Here is a 25,314-nt window from a genome sequence, read left to right as displayed (position 1 = left end):
ACTTGATTCTGATTGGCTGATTCCATCAGCCAATCAGAATATTCTTACCTTAATTCCGATTGGCTGATAGAATCCTATCAGCCAATCGGAATTCGAGGGACGCCATCTTGGATGACGTCCCTTAAAGGAACCGTCATTCGTTGGGAGACGCCGAAAGAAGAGGATGGATCCGCGTCGGCTGCTTCAAGATGGACCCGCTCCGCACCGGATGGAAGAAGATAGAAGATGCCGCTTGGATGAAGATGTTTGCCGGTCCGGATGTCCTCTTCTTGCCGGATAGGAGGAAGACTTTGGAGCCTCTTCTGGACCTCTTCAGCACCGGATGCCAGGACGGATCGGTGATACCTGTTGAGGTGAAGACAAGGTAGGAAGATCTTCAGGGGCTTAGTGTTAGGTTTATTTAAGGGGGGTTTGGGTCAGATTAGGGGTATGTGGGTGGTGGGTTGTAATGTTGGGGGGGTATTGTATGTTTTTTTTACAGGCAAAAGAGCTGATTTTCTTGGGGCATACCCCGCAAAGGGCCCTGTTCAGGGCTGGTAAGGTAAAAGAGCTTTTAACTTTATTAATTTAGAATAGGGTAGGGCATTTTTTTATTTTGGGGGTCTTTGTTATTTTATTAGGGGGCTTAGAGTAGGTTTAATTAGTTTAAAATTGTTGTAATATTTTTCTGATGTTTGTAAATATTTTTTTATTTTTTGTAACTTAGTTCTTTTTTATTTTTTGTACTTTAGTTAGTTTATTTCATTGTAGTTATTTGTAGGAATTGTATTTAATTTATTTATTGATAGTGTAGTGTTAGGTTTTATTGTAGGTAATTGTAGGTATTTTATTTAATTAATTTATTGATAGGGTAGTGTTAGGTTTAATTATAACTTAGGTTAGGTTTAATTTTACAGGTAATTTTGTTATTATTTTAACTAGGTAACTATTAAATAGTTCTTAACTATTTAATAGCTATTGTACCTGGTTAAAATAAATACAAAGTTGCCTGTAAAATAAATATTAATCCTAAAATAGCTACAATATAATTATAATTTATATTGTAGCTATATTAGGATTTCTTTTACAGGTAAGTATTTAGCTTTAAATAGGAATAATTTATTTAATAAGAGATAATTAATTTCGTTAGATGTAAATTATATTTAAGTTAGGGGGGTGTTAGTGTTAGGGTTAGACTTAGCTTTAGGGGTTAATCCATTTATTATAGTAGCGGTGAGCTCCGGTCGGCAGATTAGGGGTTAATAATTGAAGTTAGGTGTTGGCGATGTTAGGGAGGGCAGATTAGGGGTTAATACTATTTATGATAGGGTTAGTGAGGCGGATTAGGGGTTAATAACTTTATTATAGTAGCGCTCAGGTCCGCTCGGCAGATTAGGGGTTAATAAGTGTAGGCAGGTGTCGGCGACGTTGAGGGGGGCAGATTAGGGGTTAATAAATATAATATAGGGGTCGGCGGTGTTAGGGGCAGCAGATTAGGGGTACATAGCTATAATGTAGGTGGCGGTGCTTTGCGGTCGGCAGATTAGGGGTTAAAAAAAAACGAGTGGCGGCGATGTGGGGGGACCTCAGTTTAGGGGTACATAGGTAGTTTATGGGTGTTAGTGTACTTTAGGGTACAGTAGTTAAGAGCTTTATGAACCGGCGTTAGCCCAGAAAGCTCTTAACTCCTGCTTTTTTTCTGCGGCTGGAGTTTTGTCGTTAGAGCTCTAACGCTCACTTCAGAAACGACTCTAAATACCGGAGTTAGGAAGATCCCATTGAAAAGATAGGATACGTAATTTACGTAAGGGTATCTGCGGTATGGAAAAGTCGCGGCTGAAAAGTGAGCGTTAGACCCTATTTTCAGTGACTCCAAATACCGGCGGTAGCCTAAAACCAGCGTTAGGAGCCTCTAACGCTGGTTTTCACGGCTACCGCCAAACTCTAAATCTAGGCCTAAGTATTTTAAAGTGAATGTAAAGTCACCTCTAGTGCTTAACGTAATATTGTTAATCAAATCAAATTAGGGGGACTTTAATTCATGGTTTTTCCCAATGTTATAAATGAAGCGTAAATTATACCTTTTTATGTTTGATTTTGTTCCGTGCTTCCTCTGTCCGCCATATTGTCCCTTAATATGACAATGATTGACAGCTAGTCTTGCAAATTCGCTCCCCCCCCCGGGGCGTTCAACCCCTTTTTAGATAAGTCATACGCTTCTTCTGCGCATGCGTTGGAAAATGTTCTCCCCATTCTGAAGCAATGCGCATTCATGGGACGCGCATGCTCTATGCCACATAATTGTCAATTGAGCAATAAACCAGAATGCCAGGTTTAAACGCATGCGCATACTAATGCCGGGTTTAAACGCATGCGCATACTAAGTGCGACTAATTTTAGCGCATGTGCAGAAGAAAATAGCTCCACGATAGCGCGCATCACACATACGTCACAATGCGAATAAGATGGAAGTGCCGGGTGGGAGGAGGAACATTAAAATCGCCAACAAGTTAGTTAGTAAAATATATAATTAATGCTAAAAAATTTGTAAAAAAAAAAGTGTAAAAGAAGCATTAGGAGGCAGCAAGGCTAACAAAATTGACATTCCCTTTAATATGTTCCCTACTACATATTTACAGTGAAACTTTTTTATAGAAGTTTTCCTTCAATGAGAAAGAAAAAGCTGTGCTAGTTTACAAAACATGAAGTGTATTCCTGGATTAACCCAGTAGCAGAGGTAGTTCAGGAATTGGCGGCATGCATGAGAGATACACTGCCAAATAAGATTGCAAGACACCGTGTTTATCAACGGTCCAACTAAATGTTGTCAGCAAGAACTGCATTATAAGATTTTAGTGTTTAAATTAAATTATAAAAACAAGTCTGGTATACATTTAGCTTAGATTCTTTTGTCTGCATAACAGATTTTATTTTAATAGTCAAACAAAATTTGTCATTCATTTGCCAAGGAAAATAATATCAGTGGTTAATAAATTTTGTTCTCGTGCCTTTTTATTACTTCATTGGCTTAGACATGTGGGAAAAAATGAAATAATTAAATAAATGTGCAGTACAAGAAAAACGTAAAGGGGCATTGAATGGATTAGCATAACAACGCAGTTTTTTGTTTTGTTTTTTTGCAAACTATAGTTAAAACAATACCATACTGAACAGAGATACAAAATAGAATTTACCGATTGCTTACAATTAGCACTACGCAATATAAGTGTGCAATATTCATATTCAACACAGCTTTTACAACATTGGCTTCCATTTTTAATCCAGCAAAATTTCCATGTGATCTGTATTACATGGTTTCAGAGGGTATCAAATTGAAAGCAATTCTAATCGAAATCTAATCTAAACCCAATGATAAACTACTTTTCAGCTTCTTAAATGCAGTTATTGACAGAGAGAGAGAAAGAGAGAGAGAAAGAGAGAAAGAGAGAAAGAGAGAAAGAGAGAAAGAGAGAAAGAGAGAAAGAGAGAAAGAGAGAAAGAGAGAAAGAGAGAAAGAGAGAAAGAGAGAAAGAGAGAAAGAGAGAAAGAGAGAGAAAGAGAGAGAAAGAGAAAGAGAGAAAGAGAGAAAGAGAGAAAGAGAGAAAGAGAGAAAGAGAGAAAGAGAGAAAGAGAGAAAGAGAGAAAGAGAGAAAGAGAGAAAGAGAGAAAGGGGGGTAGTTATCAAGCCGTCAACCTCAAATACGCTGCGTATTCCGCAGCGTATTTGTGGCGAGGCTGATACGCCTTAGTTATCAAAGGCTCGAGACCGGCAAAAGTAGAATTTTGTGACGTCAGCTTCGATCCGCCGGACTCAGTCCGACACAGATCGATTCTTACGTCACTCCAGATGTTCCGCACACAAGTGCGGCACATTCTCACTACTTTTGCTAGCTATCATAAAACTAGCAGGTACGCTCGGCACTTTTACGGCCCAGCGTACCTGGTTTTCAAAGCGCCAGCCTGGAGGCGGCGGATCCCATAGGAATCAATGGGAGTCTGACCATAGCGAAAGTACAAGTTCGCTGCTGACAGACATCCCATTGATTTCTATGGGAGCTGTCTACACCTAACACCCTAACATGTACCCCGAGTCTAAACACCACTAATCTGACCCCCCCTACACCGCCGCAACTAAATAAAGTTATTACCCCCTAAACCGCCGCTCCCGGAGCCCACCGCAAGCTACTCTATACATATTAACCCCTAAACCGCCGCTCCCGGAGCCCACCGCAACTATAATAAATGTATTAACCCCTAACCCGCCGCTCCCTGAACCCGCCGCAACCTATATTAAATGTATTAACCCCTATCCTGCCCCCCCTACACCGTCGCCACCTATAATACATTTATTAACCCCTATCCTGCCCCCCACTACGCCGCCGCCACTGTAATAAAATGATTAACCCCTAAACCTAACCCTAACCCTAACGCCCCCTAACTTAAATATTAATTAAATAAATCTAAATAAATTAACTCTTATTAACTAAATGAATCCTATTTAAAACTAAATACTTACCTTTAAAATAAACCCTAATATAGCTACAATATAAATAATAATTATATTCTAGCTATCTTAGGATTTATTTTTATTTTACAGGTACCTTTCAATTTATTTTAACCATGTACAATAGCTATTAAATAGTTATTAACTATTTAATAGCTTACCTAGCTAAAATAAAGAGAAATGTACCTGTGAAATAAATCCTAACCTAAGTTACAATTACACCTAACACTACACTATACTTTAATAAATTATTCCTATTTAAAAATAAATACTTACCTGTAAAATAAACCCTAAGATAGCTACAATGTAATTAATAATTATATTATAGCTATCTTAGGATTTATATTTATTTTACAGGTAACTTTGTATTTATTTTAGCTAGTTAGAATAGTTATTAAATAGTTATTAACTATTTAATAACTACCTAGCTAAAAGAAATACAAAATTACCTGTAAAATAAATCCTAACCTAAGTTACAATTAAACCTAATACTACACTATCATTAAATTAACTAAATAAACTACCTACAAAGAACTACAATGAAATACAATTACATAAACTAACTAAAGTACAAAAAATAAAAAAAGCTAAGTTACAAAAAATAAAAAATTAAGTTACAAACATGTTAAAAATATTACAACAATTTTAAGCTACTTACACCTAATCTAAGCCCCCTAATAAAATAACAAACCCCCCCAAAATAAAAAAAATCCCTACCCTATTCTAAATTACATAAATTTCAAAGCTCTTTTACCTTACCAGCCCTTAAAAGGGCCATTTGTGGGGGCATGCCCCAAAAAGTTCAGCTCTTTTGCCTGTAAAATAAAAATACAACCCCCCCCCAACATTAAAACCCACCACCCACATACCCCTAATCTAACCCAAACCCCCCTTACAAAAACCTAACACTAATCCCCTGAAGATCATCCTACCTTGAGTCGTCTTCACTCAGCCGAGCCACCGATGGAACTGAAGAGGACATCCGGAGCGGAAGAAGTTAATCCTCCAAGCGGCGCTGAAGAAATCTTCCATCCGATGAAGTCATCATCCAGGCGGCGCTGAAGAAGTCTTCGATCCGGCCGATGTCATCTTCAAAGAGGCGCTGAAGAGGTCTTCTATCCGGGCGAAGTCATCTTCCAAGCCGGGTCTTCAATCTTCCTTCCGCCGACGCGGAACCACCTTCTTCACCGACGGACTACGACGAATGACGGCTCCTTTAAGGGACGTCATCCAAGATGGCGTCCCCTCAATTCCGATTGGCTGATAGGATTCTATCAGCCAATCGGAATTAAGGTAGGAAAATCTGATTGGCTGATGGAATCAGCCAATCAGATTGAGCTCGCATTCTATTGGCTGTTCCGATCAGCCAATAGAATGCGAGCTCAATCTGATTGGCTGATTGGATCAGCCAATCGGATTGAACTTGAATCTGATTGGCTGATTCCATCAGCCAATCAGATTTTCCTACCTTAATTCCGATTGGCTGATAGAATCCTATCAGCCAATCGGAATTGAGGGGACGCCATCTTGGATGACGTCCCTTAAAGGAGCCGTCATTCGTCGTAGTCCGTCGGTGAAGAAGGTGGTTCCGCGTCGGCGGAAGGAAGATTGAAGACTCGGCTTGGAAGATGACTTCGCCCGGATAGAAGACCTCTTCAGCGCCTCTTTGAAGATGACATCGGCCGGATCGAAGACTTCTTCAGCGCCGCCTGGATGATGACTTCATCGGATGGAAGATTTCTTCAGCGCCGCTTGGAGGATTAACTTCTTCCGCTCCGGATGTCCTCTTCAGTTCCATCGGTGGCTCGGCTGAGTGAAGACGACTCAAGGTAGGATGATCTTCAGGGGATTAGTGTTAGGTTTTTGTAAGGGGGGTTTGGGTTAGATTAGGGGTATGTGGGTGGTGGGTTTTAATGTTGGGGGGGGGGTTGTATTTTTCTTTTACAGGCAAAAGAGCTGAACTTTTTGGGGCATGCCCCCACAAATGGCCCTTTTAAGGGCTGGTAAGGTAAAAGAGCTTTGAAATTTATGTAATTTAGAATAGGGTAGGGATTTTTTTTATTTTGGGGGGGTTTGTTATTTTATTAGGGGGCTTAGATTAGGTGTAAGTAGCTTAAAATTGTTGTAATATTTTTAACATGTTTGTAACTTAATTTTTTATTTTTTGTAACTTAGCTTTTTTTATTTTTTGTACTTTAGTTAGTTTATGTAATTGTATTTCATTGTAGTTCTTTGTAGGTAGTTTATTTAGTTAATTTAATGATAGTGTAGTATTAGGTTTAATTGTAACTTAGGTTAGGATTTATTTTACAGGTAATTTTGTATTTCTTTTAGCTAGGTAGTTATTAAATAGTTAATAACTATTTAATAACTATTCTAACTAGCTAAAATAAATACAAAGTTACCTGTAAAATAAATATAAATCCTAAGATAGCTATAATATAATTATTAATTACATTGTAGCTATCTTAGGGTTTATTTTACAGGTAAGTATTTATTTTTAAATAGGAATAATTTATTAAAGTATAGTGTAGTGTTAGGTGTAATTGTAACTTAGGTTAGGATTTATTTCACAGGTACATTTCTCTTTATTTTAGCTAGGTAAGCTATTAAATAGTTAATAACTATTTAATAGCTATTGTACATGGTTAAAATAAATTGAAAGGTACCTGTAAAATAAAAATAAATCCTAAGATAGCTAGAATATAATTCTTATTTATATTGTAGCTATATTAGGGTTTATTTTAAAGGTAAGTATTTAGTTTTAAATAGGATTCATTTAGTTAATAAGAGTTAATTTATTTAGATTTATTTAATTAATATTTAAGTTAGGGGGGCGTTATGGTTAGGGTTAGACTTAGGTTTAGGGGTTAATCATTTTATTACAGTGGCGGCGGCGTAGTGGGGGGCAGGATAGGGGTTAATAAATTTATTATAGGTTGCGGCGGGTTCATGGAGCGGCGGTTTAGGGGTTAAACTATTTATTTAGTTGCGGAGAGGTGCGGGATCAGCAGGATAGGGGTTAATAATTTTATAATAGAGGGCGACGGTATAGGGGGGCAGGATAGGGGTTACTAGGTATAATGTAGGTGGCAGCGGTGTCCGGGAGCGGCGGTTTAGGGGTTAATACATTTATAAGACTTGCGGCGGGGTCTAGGAGCGGCGGTTTAGGGGTTAATACATTTATAAGACTTGCGGCGGGGTCTAGGAGCGGCGGTTTAGGGGTTAATACATTTATAAGAGTTGCGGCAGGGTCTAGGAGCGGCGGTTTAGGGGTTAGTAACTTTATTTAGTTGCGGGGGCCTCCGGGGGCGCCGGTATAGGGATAGAACAGTGTAGTTTAGTGTGAGTGCTTAGTGACAGGCTAGCAATAAAGCTGGGAAAAAGCCGAAGGGCAGCGAGATCGGATGAGTGATAACTGTCACAGTCCGCTGCTCATCGCCCCGCGGCTTTTTGACAGCTTTATTTGATAACTTAGGCGAACGTATTCAAGGTCCGCGGTGGCGAAGGTAGGCGAGCTTAGGCGGACGTATTGGGCCGGCGAAGCCAGAAAAGTAGACGGCTTGATAAGTAGCCCAGAAAGAGAAAGAGAAAGAGAAAGAGAAAGAGAAAGAGAAAGAGAAAGAGAAAGAGAAAGAGAAAGAGAGAGAGAGAGAGAGAGACCGTGTGAACGGGCTTTAGGACTAGTATATATATATATATATATATATATAATCAAAATAACAAAAAGTATTGCAGTATGAACAAATATAAATTTATTGGACTTACATTATATAGTAAAAGACAAGCTTTCGCGAGATTCCTCTCTCTTACTCTAGTCTGAAGCAATACTGATCAGTATGATATCATTGGCCATTTGTAAAGATCTCCTGTTATAGAATGCACCAAACTCATAAATGCACCATTATTCAACTTCAAGAACTTTTTATTAACTGAAGACAACACACCCATTTCCTGTAATACCTCATGCTTGTCCCTAGTGTTAGAATATATGAACTGCAGCAAATATAAACAGCAACAACTGGAAGAAACCATTATGATATATTCATTACATCTCCCTTCTTAAAAAAATAAAAAAAACATCATAATACATATATTAGATATATTAGTAATATATATTTAAAAAAACAAAGCACACAGTTATGTAGGTAGTGTCATAATCTTCCCAATACTTTGGCTTGATTCTCCGTCCATATCTGGAGAATCTACTGGGTGGCTCAACTTATGCTGTTTCTGTCGTGCTAGAAAGAATCACATTAGATCTGTGATCAGAGAGCTGTGCGGTTGGTGTTGTGGACATACAGGAGGGACAATTACTGAGTACATGTGAAGCATCAGTTGAGCTTAGAGTCTCATTTATATCACTATGTGACATCCTTGGTGGTACATAAAGCTCTGCATCTGGAATATTTGTAACTTCTATATTTGTACTTCTGTTATGACGCAGATGTCTTTGCCATTCTCTGTGTGGACAATGTATGAGCGTGGTGCACCTTGTCTTCAATCTGTGAATTAATTCCAGGCCAATATAAGAGATCCCTAGCAGGAACCACAATTTCTCCCCTTTAAAAACAATCCTATCAATTATTGACAGTTCTTTTCTTACATTCCAGTAAGGTTTTAAGTCAACGTTCACTTTGGTTTTTGAGTTTGGCCATCCTTGCCTTATTATTGTGATCAAGTTGGCCATAGTGGCATCCCTTTCTGTTGCTAGCTGTATTTCTTTAAGTTTCTCACCAGTAGCAGGTAATTGTGAAAGTACAGCGTGCACATGCTCTTCCAAGTCCCTTTCCTCTCTTTCGTCTTTTCCAGGCTTAAATGTCCTTGAAAGCATATCAGCTACTGGAATTCTTTTGCCAAGTACATATACTGGGGCCTATCTATCAAGCTCCGAACGGAGCTTGACGGCCCGTGTTTCTGGCGAATCTTCAGGCTCGCCAGAAACACAAGTTATGGAGCAGCGGTCACAAAGACCACTGTTCCATAACCCTGTCCGCCTGCTCTGAGCAGGCGGACAGGAATCGCAGGAATTCAACCCGATCGAGTACGATCGGATTGACACCCCCTGCTGGCGGCCCATTGGCCACGAGTCTGCAGAGGGCGGCGTTGCACCAGCAGCTCTTGTGATTTTGCATTTTACCTGGGTTTAATTTTATGTATCTCTCTCGACACCGTTCCAATAGTGCACACAAATTTTGATCATGTTCTTTAGATCCATATACCAGAAGATCGTCTATGATTACATCTATACCATGATGGCCTTTAATGGTTTCATGTGCGTTTTTCTGAAATATTTCTTGCACTGAGGCAATACCAAAAGGGAACTCTAGTAAAGCGCCATCTTCCAAATGGTGAATTAAAATGGGTAAGCCTGCTGCTCTGTTCATCTAATTTGAGCTGTCAATATCCTGACTGAGCATCTAATATGCTGAAGAATTTTGCATGTGCTAACTTGTGTGTAATGTCATCTAGAGTTGGTAAACTGTAACGCTCTCGCATGATTTCTCTGTTTAAATCCCTTGGATCAATGCATATTTTTGAAGCACCTGAGTTTTTCTTTTCTACTGCAACAATTGAACTCACCCACTCAGTGGGCTCATCTACTTTTTTCAGCACTCCTAAATTCACCATGCAATCCAGTTTCTCTTTGAGTTTGTTTTTTATGGCAATTGGAATCCTTCTTGGTGAATGAATTACTAGATGTGCCTCTGGTTTTAGTTTAATGCTGCATTCACCAGGCAAACAACCTAGCCCTTGAAACACATCAGAAAATAGTTCCCTTAACTTGTTGCTTGGTTAAACCTTTGTTATACTGATCAACAGTCATGATTATTTTTATAAGATTTAGCTGTTTGCAGGCACTTAACCCTAAAACAGGCTTTGCCGGGGTGTCTTTAACATAAAATTCCAAATTAAGTTTTTTGTTTTGTAACATGCATTGATATGAGCACTTTCCCAGTACATGTAGCTGGTGTCCTCCATAACCAACAAGTTTTGACAGACCAGACTTTTCAAGCTCACATATGTTTGCCAGCTTGTCATAATATGTGCTAGCAGGAATGCAATTTACTTGTGCACCTGTATCAATCTTGAATTTAATTGGTATGTTTTGTGTGCTCACAAGAATCTCAACATATACTTCATCTTATTCTACATTTGTTTTATCCACCATAGCTAGAAATACTGTACTTTGATCAATGTCACTATCAGTTTCAATTTCATCTTGTTCTACTTGATTCACTGACTTCCTATACGTTATAGTGTTGTTTCTGCACACCCTGGCTAAATGATTGTTTTTCTGACATTTGTAGCATATTTTCCCTGTGCTTGAAACTGTGTATTCTAAGGGGCCGATTTATGAAAGTGCGAGCGGACGTTGATGTGAGGTGTATCATGTCCACCGCAAATCGATAATTGCCGACAGCATACGCAGCTGCCTTGTGAACAGATTGTGCAATGCCGCCCCCTGCAGATTCGCAGCTAATCGGCCGCTAGCAGGGGATGTCAATCAGCCCGATCATATAAGATCGGGCGGATTGATGTCCACAGCCTCAGAGCAGGTTGACAAGTTATGGAGCTGCGGTCTTTAGACCGCTGCTTCATAACTGCTGTTTCCGGTGAGCCTGAAAGCTCACGCGGAAACAGGGGGAATCAAGCACCATTGAGAGCTTCATCATTCGGCCCTTTATTGTGTTTTGTACCACATTTAGTACAGCTCTGGATGTTTCATATGCTCTAGCTATTTTTACTGCAGAATGTATGGTTAGATCCTCTTCTAGCAGTAATTTTTCCTGTACTTCTCTAGAATTTGATCCCATCACAATTCTATCTTTTATCATCACAGTCATGAAAGGCACAGTCTTTAGCTATGAGATTTAGCTGTGTGACCCACTCATCTACAGATTTTGTTTTTACCCTAATGTCTTTCATAAAACACTTTTCTCTGTACTGTTATGTTTTTCTTAGGATTACAGTACGCCTCAAACTTCTCAAACAACACATTGGGATCCTTTTTACCTTCAGCAGATATAGCTCCACTTGCATTCCATGATCTGCATATATCGCTGCCTTTCTCTCCAATGCAAATGAAAAACTGTGCAGCCTTCTGCTCCTGTGTCCACTTGTCAGCATCAGGGCCAGCAATGAGCTCTCTCCATCTTGTCCAGTGCTCAGATACATTGCCTTTATCAAAGTCCATAGGAGGCACTTGCTGTCTGCTTGCAGCCATGACAAACTTAAATAAATCTGTTTACTTCTGACACCATGTAAAGATCTCCCGTTATAAAATGCACAGAACTCATAAATGCGCAATTGTTCAACTTCGAGAACTTTTTATTAACTGAAGACAATACACCCATTTCCTGTAATACCTCATGCTTGTTCCTAGTGTTAGAAAATATGAACTGCAACAAATATAAACATCAAAAACTGGAAGAAACAATTATTTAATTTATCAAGCAGCAGTCTTCAGACCACTGCTTCCCTGTCCTGTTCTACACCTCCTAGGTGGAGAATTTCAATCTCCCCGGTCTCTTCCAACCGGGGAGATTGACAGCTCCTGCCCGCGTGTGGTTGGCTGTGCGTGGACATGGGTTGGGGTTGCACGTGAGCGCTTGTGTGTAATCGTAAATGCAGGTAACAGATCACAAATTGAGCCCCTAATTATAAAAATAAGCCAATTACATCTGACAATACAAAACAAATGATATACTAGTTGCAACAGTTACAGGGGAAATGTCCCACCAATGTTCTTGAAACCCTACTTCAGTGTATCTTACGAGATAAAATCAGAATAGAGCTTATCAAAAGGCTGTATCAAATAGCCCTCACACACAGTTCGCAAGCTGCATGGGTTGCTGAAGCGGTTCTTCAATAGATCTTTGAATCTCTCCGGTACCAGCTTTTTGTCCTTTCTGACGGCTATATCTGTAAACACTTTGGGGCCTATTTAAGAATGTGCGAGCAGACATGATCCGATATTGTGGATCATGTCTGCTGCACATCAATAAATGTATCGTGCACACCACATGCTGTGCACTGTATCGTGCACACCACATGCTGTGCACTGTATCGTGCACACCACATGCTGTGCACTGTATCGTGCATACCACATGCAGTGCACTGTATCATGTATACCACATGCTGTGCACTGTATCATATATACCACATGCTGTGCACTGTATCATATATAGATTATATGATATAGAGATAGGAGAGTGTTACTAAGTATAATTAGTTGATTATCATTACTATTAATTACATTTTTGAGTGTCACTCCTGTAAGTTATGTGTTGGTGTCAGCATTTGCCTTATCTCTTCTATGCACAGTGTCCTATAGCAGACTAATGTGGATGGCTTCTCAAATACATCAGAGAGGGACAGTGGGCCGTTCCACTAGGAAATATTCACAGGCATCTCTAACCTGTGTTTGCTCACTGTGCACACAAATGCAACGTCGCAAAGTTCTCCTGCAGCTCCACATAACCAGAGAACACAGCCATACCCATCTTGACCAAGTGCATGGAAACTTTAGATGAAATATGATTTTATAGTGTCAATATTGAACTGCCTTACCTGGAATGGGGTTTGTATCCTTAAATTATAGTATGTTCCCTGGCATTTGTACATTATTCTGTATTCATTGTTGCTAGAAGTAAACAATTCAAAAACTAAAGTCAACAACTTTCAACTTGAATGTAATTCAGAACATTTATCAGCAGAAAGATTAAAATAAATAAAACAAGCAAACAAACAGATATAGGACAAGCACTACTCGCATATATCAAATACGGCATGGTAATCAAATTCTTAAACTTCCCTCTCAAATAGGTTAATGTTTTGCGAACTACTACTCAGAATTATATAACATACAAAAGATGGAAGGCCATACATTGGCTTCCCCATCGAGTGTCCACACTTTCTTAAAAACCCTAAAGCTACCAACCCTTCTAGACAAACATTGCGACTCCCTTACTGCCCCTTTAACACTTAGAGAAGTTAAACAAGCTATTAAACATCTAAAAGCTTTCAAGACCCCGGGCCCAGACGGATACCCGGCATTCTTCTATAAGACCTACATAAATTAGTTATCTCCCCTGCTCCTCAGGCTCTTCAATCTAGCTAAGGAGGAAGGAAGTTTTGCCAGAGAATTCATTGAAGCCACAATACTCACCATCCCAAAACTCCTAAAAGACCCATCCCTATGTTCTAGCTATAGACCTATTCCACTCATAAATGTAGATGTTAAAATATATGCTAAATTATTAGCAAATCATATTTCCAATTTACTTCCTCACCTCATCAATCTTGATCAAGTAAGTTTCATACCCAATTGTGAAGGACCTGATAACACTAGGTGCTTATTTAATATCCTCACCGAGACCACTAGACTCAACAAACCTTTCTCGGTCATCTCACTAGATGCAGAAAAATTGTTCGACCGAGTCAATTGGAGCTACTTGTGTGAGGTTCTTAAGGCCTTTACATTCCCCAAGGAGACCCTGATAGCTATCCAAGCTCTATATTACACCCCTACTGCAACGGTTAAGGGTTTAGGATACCACTCCCCTCCTTTTTCAATTTCCAATGGCACTAGACAGGGCTGCCCCCTCTCGCCTCTCCTATTTGTTTTATCAATTGAACCTCTTGCTGAAAAAATTAGGACTGACAAACAGACGGCATTAGCCTGCATAGCAGGACACACAAGATAGCTCTGTTTGCAGATGACGTGACAATTTTTTCAGCAGACCCAGGAACTTCACTCCCTAGACTTTAAACCATTCTAGAATCCTTTGGTAATCTGTCCTTCTATAAATTAAACTTATCCAAAACTGAAATATATACATGGGGCATCTCCCAGAACCAAATGCAGCTCCTCCAGACTCAACATCAGGCCACCTGGGTTGTTAATCACGTTACCCATCTTGGAGTTAAACTTTCGAACAACATAGGCCAAATAACTAAAGACAACTATCTCCCACTCTTATCTGAGTTGCAAACCTTAAAAGACTGATGAGACTACACTCACATTTCCTGGATAGGGCGAATAACAGCTCTTAAAATGTCCTTCCTACCTAAAATTGCTTATTTTTTTAGATGCCTCAAAAATAGAATCTTTAGACATTTACTCCACCAGTTCCAAAGCCAGTTTACCAAATATGTTTGGCAGCACAAATCCCCAAGAGTAGCACATATCATTTTGCAGAACCCCATACACTGGTGCGGTCTAGCTTCACCCTCTATAGTTTGTTATTATGAGGGGGCCATGCTTACGCATGTGTCACAGTGGGGAGCAGTAAAATCACAGAGTAAATGGAAAGTTATTGAACAAGCATCCCTCCCTCCCTCATCACATCCATTTAACAGACCTAATTTGGACCCCCCCCACATTGCAGCAGATCTCTAGATATTGGGGAATGCCTTGCGATGTGGGACAAACTTAGACATTATCCCCACGTAGCCCCACACCCTACTACTAAGTATTTATGTACCGGGACCCTTTTTTTAATTTCTTATTGTATCAGATTACTATTTTATTCAAATACAATTTTGAAAACTTTTAAATAAATAAATAAAACAAAACCCAAACTATTATTTCACATAATTTAGCAATGGCATTAGCTAGGAAATAGGTGCAGTTTTACATTTTACCTTTGAATATCTAAACTACATATCTATATAAGAAAAAGTATACCTGACTATAACAGCAGCAGTCCTAGAGATGCACAATGTATGCACAGTGGAAATATTTTGTGTAAGTGTGACAATATAACATGTCTTCAGAACCAGCTCATCAATTTACCAATTTTGTGGGGATTCTCAGCAACAGTTAACTAAGTGATTAACATTTGTTTTTTATGTGGTGGCATAGGACACTGTTAGTGTAAAAAATGACTTATATAAAGTACATGGCCGCATGCAAAGATGCACCAAGGCATTTCTCTCAAGTACTGTGTCTATGTGTATGAGCCAGATTACGAGTGGCTCGCTAACAGTGATATCAGGTTTATCGTGGCTGTTTGCGCATATTGGAGGGAGTGCTCATATTACAAGTTAAAAGTAACACCCAGCACTCACCAGCTAGCTCACAGCTAAGATAAAATCACAACTGGAAAGGTTAGTCACCGCATCTGGCCAAATGGGAAAGCTCAGGCACCACGTCAAGGTCCTTTCCATAGCCTGAGTCCTTAGGGACCACGTCAAGGTCCTTTCCATAGCCTGAGTCCTTAGGGACTCAGGCTATGGAAAGGACCTTGACGTGGTGCCTAAGCTTTCCCATTTGGCCAGATGCAGTGACTAACCTTTCCAGTTGTGATTTTATCTTAGCTGTGAGCTAGCTGGTGAGTGCTGGGTGTTTCTATGTGTTGTATTACTTTTTATTTGTAATCTCCCTTGGTTCTTGCACCCATTCCAGACTGGGGTAACTGCCTGTGGCTCTGGTGACATCACAGCTTTTTTGGAGTGCTATTTAGCACCCAGGGCTGGATGTTGCTGAGTCACAGGATGTGTACCTGATCCGGTCTTGGAGTGCAGTTCCCTTCCATGTTTTGTATTTTCTATGGGTGATTACAGCCACCTGTGCACCCCTTCTTTGTTCTCAGTTTGTTTGGCTCTGTGAGCTCGCATGATGGTGTGCCTGTGTTAGGGACTCAGGCTATGGAAAGGACCTTGACGTGGTGCCTGAGCTTTCCCATTTGGCCAGATGCGGTGACTAACCTTTCCAGTTGTGATTTTATCTTAGCTGTGAGCTAGCTGGTGAGTGCTGGGTGTTTCTATGTGTTGTATTACTTTTTATTTGTAATCTCCCTTGGTTCTTGCACCCATTCCGGACTGGGGTTAACTGCCTGTGGCTCTGGTGACATCACAGCTTTTTTGGAGTGCTATTTAGCACCCAGGGCTGGATGTTGCTGAGTCACAGGATGTGTACCTGATCCGGTCTTGGAGTGCAGTTCCCTTCCATGTTTTATACCTATATATATATACCTATATATATCTATAATATATATATATATATACCTATATATATCTATAATATATATATATATATATATATATATCTATAATATATATCTATAATATATATATATATATATATATATATATATATATATATATATATATATATATATATATATATATATATATATAATATATATATATATATAATATATATATAATATATATATATAGTTCAGTGTAGAAATGGCACACTCCAATCAAGCAACCACCTGATGAATCCAATGGACGGTATCCGTACTCCCCAGAAACTTCACACAGCAGGATTTTGTCTGTTTTGGCTTTGGCTACCATTGACAAAGGCTCCTGTGAGAGCCGAAACGTTTGGTTCACTTTGTACTATTAAAACGGATTGAAAATCCTGCTGTGCCAAGTTTCTGGGGAGTACGGATACCGTCCGTTGGATTCATTACTTTGTTGTATATATATATATATATATATATATATATATATATATATATATATATATATATATATATATATATATATATATATATATATATATATATATATATATATATATATATATATATATATATATATTATATATAGATATACACACACATACACACACACACAATCAGACCATTTCAGTACTAGGTCACTAGTGGCACAGATGTTATGTCATCTTATATCCATGGTTTCACTGAGATGATCAAATTTATAACTTCAATGCATGATGTGCCAGCATATATACCTTTATTCCTCATTCTGGGGGTTTGGAAGAAATACAGAGATCCCTGCTCAAATATCTATATATTGGACCAGAGAGCAGACTTATCAAAAGAATCTGGTCTTTGTTTCAAACGTACAATTATTTCAGATTTCCAATCTTGCACCAATCTTTTTATGGAAGACAGCGAGTCATGAAGGTATATTAACAACATAACATCTTTAATATACAAGTGATTTATTGATGATGTCTTTTTAGTCTGGAGAGGCACAGAAGATGACTTAATTTTCTGGTACAATCAGGGGAACTCATTAACTACACCAGTCAATTTCAAGATCTTTATTATAGGAATGAGATAGACTTTCTGGATTTGAAAATTTTAAAAATGGTGAGGATCATTTGGAGACCACACTATTCCACAAATCATTGGATAAGAACTTCATCTTGTTGGCGAACAGCTGCCACCCCCACTCATTGATTAGAGCCATACCAATGACTCAGATGTAGAGAGTCAAGTGGAATAATACAAATCCCAATAAGGCAAGTTCAATTAAATAAAATGATGATTATTTTTTTTCAGGAGAGGTTATTAATTTTAAATATTAAAGGATGCTAAGAAATTAGCTGACGAAACCACACAGGAAGAACTCCTCATACCACAAAGCAGAAATAAAAAAAATGATGATAGGATGACTTTGGTCACCAACTTCATACCAACTTCACACCAGCTGTAGACATTCTAGCTTAATTTGTGACACAACACTGGGATTTGTTGAAATTGGATCCCTCTCTCCCTTTTGACAATTTGAGGTTACAGGAGAGGCTGCAGTCTGAAGGATTTTCTAATAATTACTGACCCTAGCCATTGCTACCGTAAAGAAACCTGGTTGCAAAAGAAAAAGTTGGTGAGTTATAGATGACCCAGTTGTACCACCTGCAACTCGATGATACAAGGGACCACCTTTCAACATCCACACTCAAACATCAAATACTGTAGAACAAGTTTTATGATGTTGAGTTTTAAATTTATGATTTATCTACGTGTTTGCATTGTAAATGTTTTTATGTTGGTAAGCTGTATTACAACATAAAGAAAATGATGGCTAACCATAGGAGAGCTATCAAATCTGCAATAAGCACTAAAATAGAACATGTAACAAGACATTTTTTGGAACAGGGACATATGGTTAAGGATCTTACGCTTATGCTAATTGATCAGATACCCCCCTTTGGCAAAAGGTAACTTCAATTAGAAACCAAGTGGATATTTACATTGGGAACTGTACAGCCAGGTGGATTTAACACAAGTATAGACTGGCATTGCTTCCTCTAACTAGGGAATAACATTGAAAATTAAAAATTACAGATTATGTTTAGAAAAGATGATTATGCACTATGTATAGAGATGGTATAGTACCCACCCCTAAAGAATTCTGTTTAGAAGTAACTTGGTTATGTATGTTTGAGATAAGACATTTTCAGTTGTTGATATTTACTTATGATGGTTTGACAATTTATATCTTTAACCCTTTAAGGACACAGCTTTCAGTTTGCTCAATTGTTTTATGACGGAACAATTCCGTCATATGTCCTTAAGAGGTTAAAGGCATATATGGTGTTAATATATACCAATAGTTGTGGAATGTTGGTAAATATACTTAGGGGTTACATTATAGTAAGTCAGTTTAATAGTCTTTATTAACAAATATACCACTGGGCGTTACAGCAATATGTCTATAACATGAAATCATAGACATAAACAGTATATTGTACTGGGAATGTTACTATGTGTTTAGAATAGTGCTACTATATATCTAGAGTTGTGATATGTGGCATAGTAAACAAGCTACAGGTTGCTATTTGTATAATATGGAAAGAAGTAGGTGAAGTGAGGGGGGAAATATATAGAGGTAGTCTAGTACACGCCTTATAATTTAAATATACTGAGTGACTAGTGATATAATGATTCCACATAGTTATAATTACCCTGTCTGATCCAGTTTAAATACAAGAATATCTTATTTAAATTATAACTCTTCCAGTGATAAACAATGGATCACTTAGTGACTATTAGTGATGTCGCGAACATAAAATTTTCCGTTTGCAAACAGCGAACGCGAACTTCTGCAACTGTTCGCAAACGGGTGAACCGCCATAGACTTCAATAGGCAGGCGAACTTTAAAACCCACAGGGACTCTTTCTGGCCACAATAGTGATGGAAAAGTTGTTTCAAGGGGACTAACACCTGGACTGTGGCATGCCGGAGGGGGATCCATGGCAAAACTCCCATGGAAAATTACATAGTTGATGCAGAGTCTGTTTTTAAGCCATAAAGGGCATAAATCACCTAACATTCCTAAACTGTTTGGAATAACGTGCTTTAAAACATCAGGTATGATGTTGTATCGATCAGGTAGTGGAAGGGTTACCCCCGCTTCACAGTGACAGACCAAACTCCCCGTTTAAAGGGACAGTCTACACCAGAATTTTTATTGTTTTAAAAGATAGATAATCCCTTCATTACCCATTTCCCAGAGTGGTGGCACTGGGCAAGTGGGCAGAGTATACGCTGTGAGCCTGACACAAATAAGCAGATTGATGTTTCCCAGTCCAAATTGTTTATTTTTTTTAAATGTACACTTACACTACTATTAAACAAGATATGTGTGGTGGCACTGGGCAAGTGGGCACAGTATACGCTGTGAGCCTGGCACGCACGCTGGCAGGCAGGCAACTGCAATTAGATTACACTAGCAGACTGATGTTTCACAGTCAAAAAAGTTTTTTTTTTTTAAATTTACACTACTGTTACAACAGATATGAGTGATGGCACTGGGCAAGTGGGCCTGGCACACACGCTGGCAGGCAGGCAATGGCAATTAGATTACACAAGCAGACTGATGTTTCACAATCAAAAATTTTTAATTTTTTTTAAATTTACACTACTGTTACACCAGATATGATTGGTGGCACTGGGCAAGTGGCTTGGCAGGCAGGCAACTGCAATTAGATTACACAGGGGAAAAAAAAAAACAGACTGATGTTCTAGCCCTAAAAAGGGCTTTTTGGGGTGCTGTCCTTCCAGCAGAGATCAGATGAGTCCTTCAGGACTGTAGTGGACACTGAATACACTAGCCTAGCTATCAATTTCCCTATTAAATCAGCAGCAGCTACACTGTCCCTCCTCTCACTAAGAATGCAGCTTCCGAATGAATCTAAAATGGCTGCTGTCCAGGAGCTGGGAGGGTCTGCTGCTCATTGGCTGGAATGTGTCTGCAGACTGTGAGATACAGGGTCAAAGTTTACTCAATGATGACGAATAGGGGGCGGATCGAACATCGCATATGTTTGCCCGCCGTTACGAACGCGAACAAGCTATGTTCGCCGGGAACTATTCGCCGGCGAACAATTCGCGACATCACTAGTGACTATTTGAGATATATATGTGCACATACAGTATATATATATATATATATATATATATATATATATATATATATATATATATATATATATATATATATATATATATATATATATATATAAACTTCAAAATGAGAAGAGGCACACTCAGGTCTTAATAAACATAATTTTATTTCTTCTTAAGTAAATTTTCAGTCAACGTTTCGGTCCTCACAGAGACCTTTTTCAAAACTGTTTTAGTGTAGACATCCAAAGGAAAATTTACTTAAGAAGAAATAAAATTATGTTTATTAAGACCTGAGTGTGCCTCTTCTCATTTTGAAGTTTCTATCTACCTACCATAGAAAGCACCCAGTGCTGGGAACCCAGAAATATATATATATATATCTAACAGTGCAGGGATCATAGAAAGTATGACCGGCCCATCTATTGATGTAATACATGACACAGATATAATTATGCCCACTAGCTGACTGATACATATTGCAAATGATGGCAAGAGAAAAAGAAAGAGAAAGAGAGAAAGAGAAAGAAAGAGAAAGAGAAAAAGAAAGAGAAAAAAAGAGAAAGAGAAAATGAGGAAAGCGCTGAAACCCTATTCGATTACACCTTTTCTTAAAATGCAGCTATAACTGACAAAACCCCGGGGATAGAAGAACTACCCACGGTGAAAAAGTAAGTAGAAACAACAAGAAAAAAGTAGTCAAGTGCAAAGATAAGTAATAACACCAAAAAATACCAAAATTATCAATAAAATGACCAATTAATTTCAAAATGATCAAAAATAATCAATAAAATATAAACTAAAATATATTGTCAGATTTAAGATGATGCATAAATATTCACAAGTATAGGTGTCTCAGATAATCTCATACAGGATAAAAAAAGGTGTCCTTTTTTGTCAAGTTAAAACAAACAATGAAGCAAATAATTATGTTTTTTTGTTACAATAAATATGTGTTCTTTAATCATGCAGAAATATTTAGTGGCTGCATATTAAACCCTTCGCCTGCTGTGAGACAAATGGAAGCCCTTGCGACTGTTGTGAAGGTGTTAAAATATGTTAGTTAAAAATCATCCCATAAATACTTTTTTTTTGTTATTTTGTTTTAAAGAAGTTGAACAGATTGCGAACAGGCGATGAAAATTCCATTATTCCTACTATGTATGTAAACATAATTTTAAATTTGTTTTTTTTATGCAACATGCAATGGACAAAAAAAAACGGAAAAAACGTGCACTATATTAGTTTTAATGATAACTTTTCCCATTTGTATTAAAAAAAAGCTATTTATATTTTTTCCAACACCTATAACAAGACATCTTATATGACATTTTTTTTTAACATGTTTCTGTTATGTTTGCCAATACTAAATTTCACTTTCGCAGGTTAGGAATAATATTGACATTTTTTAGTGTCTACAGGCTTCTTGGTGTAAAATAATACTTTTTTTTTTTTCTTTCTAATTTTAGTAACAACTCATTCCTTAGAAAAGGACCATAGCCTTATGTGAGTTGCCTATACTTGATCTAAGATTTGTGATTTGATATATCCATCATGACAGCTCTCATCCCCCATATCAGCTTAGTATTGAAGTATTAAAATCAAACTGCACCTGTTCCCAAAGACAGGCTTTTTGAGTGACTTAGCTTCCCATAGCTTCCAAAGCCTAACAAAGCTCTTCAAAACGTGACATCATAGAGTGATGGTTCAGTTTTCTATATGTTTTAAAACTAGTGTGACTTAAATAAGATTGCATAGCCTTTGGAAACCAGTTATCAAATACAGAAATCTGTGGTTGAGCTTTGAAAGGATATCTAAAAGTCTGAAAGCTGAACGGCTAGATATTACTTTTTATATGGATAGATAAATACACTTCATATAAATCTGGGAATTATATTTTCGCTGTGAGGCTGCTTTAGCATTAAATGCACAAACCTTCATTGCTTAGAGACATATATATATATATATATATATATATATATATATATATATATATATATATATATATATAAAAATGATTGACAGTCTTAAATAAGTATTAGCTTAAGTCAAAGTATAGCTCATTTCATCCAATAAATATTAATAAGAAGTGCATTAATGATGTGGCTTGTTGATGGTAAATAACACAATGTTTTCATTATGATGTTTAATAGCGAGGCTTACAGTAATGTGCGCAAGCGGCATCCTCCTACTCATAAAAGGATTGTGCAGTCGCATCAGGGCAGATGCTTTTTTTTTGTTCACGGTGTGTACAGAATCTATAATTACAACAAGAGATTTTTTTAAAAAAAGCTCTTTAAATGTCAGTTACGGTTTTAACTGCAAAAAACAAAGTAAGAAAGAATGGATTGTATAAAGTGGTTGACTGAATTACTGTGTATCCAGCATTAGATGTGCGTCTATTTCTACGAAGATCAGAAACATTAGACATTTTTAGTTTTGTGTACTGTTTTGTGATTGCTGCAGCTTTTGACTTCTTGGATTCCTGATGTGTTCTGGAAACCAAGGGGTTAATCACAATCTTGCTCTTGTCTTTAGTAAATAACGATTTCTGAGCATTGTCTGGTATTGTCATTGTGTTTTTCTACCGATCATAATCTTAAAATTCTCCTGAAGTTAATGCCACTGAAAGAGACATTGGGGCCGATTCATCAAGCTCTGTATAGAGCTGTATGCAGCTGTTTCCGTGCGAGCCTTCAGGCTCGCCGGAAACAGGAGATAAGAAGCAGCGGTCTTAAGACACCTTTTGAGGAGGCGGACAGCTATCCGCCCGATCGCATATGATCGGGTTGATTAACACCCCCTGCTAGCGGCTGATTGGCCGCGAATGTGCACGGGAGGCATTGCACAAGCATCTCTAGTGAAATACTTTTGTAATGATAAATGCCGACAGCGTATGCTGTCGGCATTTATCGATGTGGGGCAGACATGATCGGCTACAGTGGATCATGTCTGCCTGCACATTGATATTTTGGCCCCATTAAATGGACATGATACCCAATTGTTTAAACACATGAAAGTGATACAGCATAGCTGTAAAAAGCTGACATGAAAATATCACCTGAACATCTCTATGTAAAAAAGAAAGATATTTTACCACAAATTCACACTCCACTGTAAAGACACTTTAAGCAGCCAGTCAGGATGCTTGTCCCAAGACTTGCAAGGGAGTGTGCATCTGTTGTGTACAGGCACAGTCATGTTATTTTCCTATTCAGTTTAAGTAAATTCTATGAAATCTCATGAAATTTCAGTAAATTCTCATAAGATCACAGCAAAGCATTACCTCAGCACTGCTGATTGGCTCTTGTTTTGTTGTTTTGTTTTTTTCAACTTGCAGCTGGACAGCAGCTGACGTATAAATACATTTATACATTTGACGATAAAATATCTTCCTTTTTTACATAGAGATGCTCAGGTGATATTTTCTTGTCAGCTTTTTACAGTTATACTGCATCAGTTTCAAGTGATTTAGCATATGAGTATTATGTCTCTTTAAACTGCTGGGCACAACTCCTATAGCAAGGTAACTATTCACTATGCTATTGCTTGTGCTCCTGTTCTTACCACTGTCTTCAAAGCCATTCTCCTAATTTTTCCCCTTAAAGGTGTAGCATTAAAACAGAGTAGAAAAATAAAAAATGTAAAGCTCTTATGCTGTACCATGCAAAGCTATCACAAAGCTGGCAAATCCGTGATCCATGAATGTGCACCACTGTCACAGGGTGTAAGAATACTTAACCCCTTAACGACTGACGACGTGCAGGGTACGTCCTCTAAAAAAAGGCAGTTAACGCCTGAGGACGTACCCTGCACGTCCTCAGTCTGGAAAGCAGCTGGAAGCGATCCTGCTCGCTTCCAGCTGCTTTCCGGTTATTGCAGTGATGCCTCGACATCGAGGCATCCTGAATAACACTTTCTGGCCATCCGATGCAGAGAGAGCTACTCTGTGGCCCTCTCTGCACCGGACATCGATGGCCGGTATCGTTGGTGGGTGGGAGCCGACTTGGGAGGCGGGTGGGCGGCCATCGGTGATCTCTGTAAGGTTGAGGGGGGCGGGATCGGGGGTGGAGCTTTCGGGGGCGCGCACGGGCGCGCGTGCACGGGGGGTGGCGGGCGGGCGGGCGCGTGCACGGGGCGGGAGCGGGTGGGAACCGCTACACTACAGAAAAAGTTAGGAGTAAAAGTGTAATAAAAAATTAAATAAACATTTTTTTAAAAAAGCATCTAAGCGATCTGGAAGGGTGGGGGGCTGGTATTGGGGGGGGGAAGCTACACTACAGAAAAGGGACATTTTTTTTTAATAAAAAAACATATTTTCACTAAAATGGGTACTGGCAGACAGCTGCCAGTACCCAAGATGGCGCACATTAAGTCAGAGGGGGAGGGTTAGAGAGCTGTTGGGTGGGGGATCAGTGAGGTTGGGGGCTAAGGGGGATCCTACACAGAAGCATATGTAAATATGCTAAAAAAAATGCACAAAAAAGCCCAAATTTTCCTTTTATTTTAGTACTGGCAGAGTTTCTGCCAGTACTTAAGATGGCTGGGACATTTGTGGGGTAGGGGAGGGAAGAGAGATGTTTGGGAGGGATCAGGGGGTCTGATGTTTCAGGTGGGAGGCTGATCTCTACACTAAAGCTAAAATTAACCCTGCAAGCTCCCTACAAGCTACCTAATTAATCCCTTCACTGCTAGCCATAATACACGTGTGATGC

This window comes from Bombina bombina, chromosome 10 (genome assembly GCF_027579735.1).
Source record: "Bombina bombina isolate aBomBom1 chromosome 10, aBomBom1.pri, whole genome shotgun sequence".
In the NCBI taxonomy this organism is placed as follows: Eukaryota; Metazoa; Chordata; class Amphibia; order Anura; family Bombinatoridae; genus Bombina; species Bombina bombina.
Note: the sequence above shows the minus strand (reverse complement) of the source record.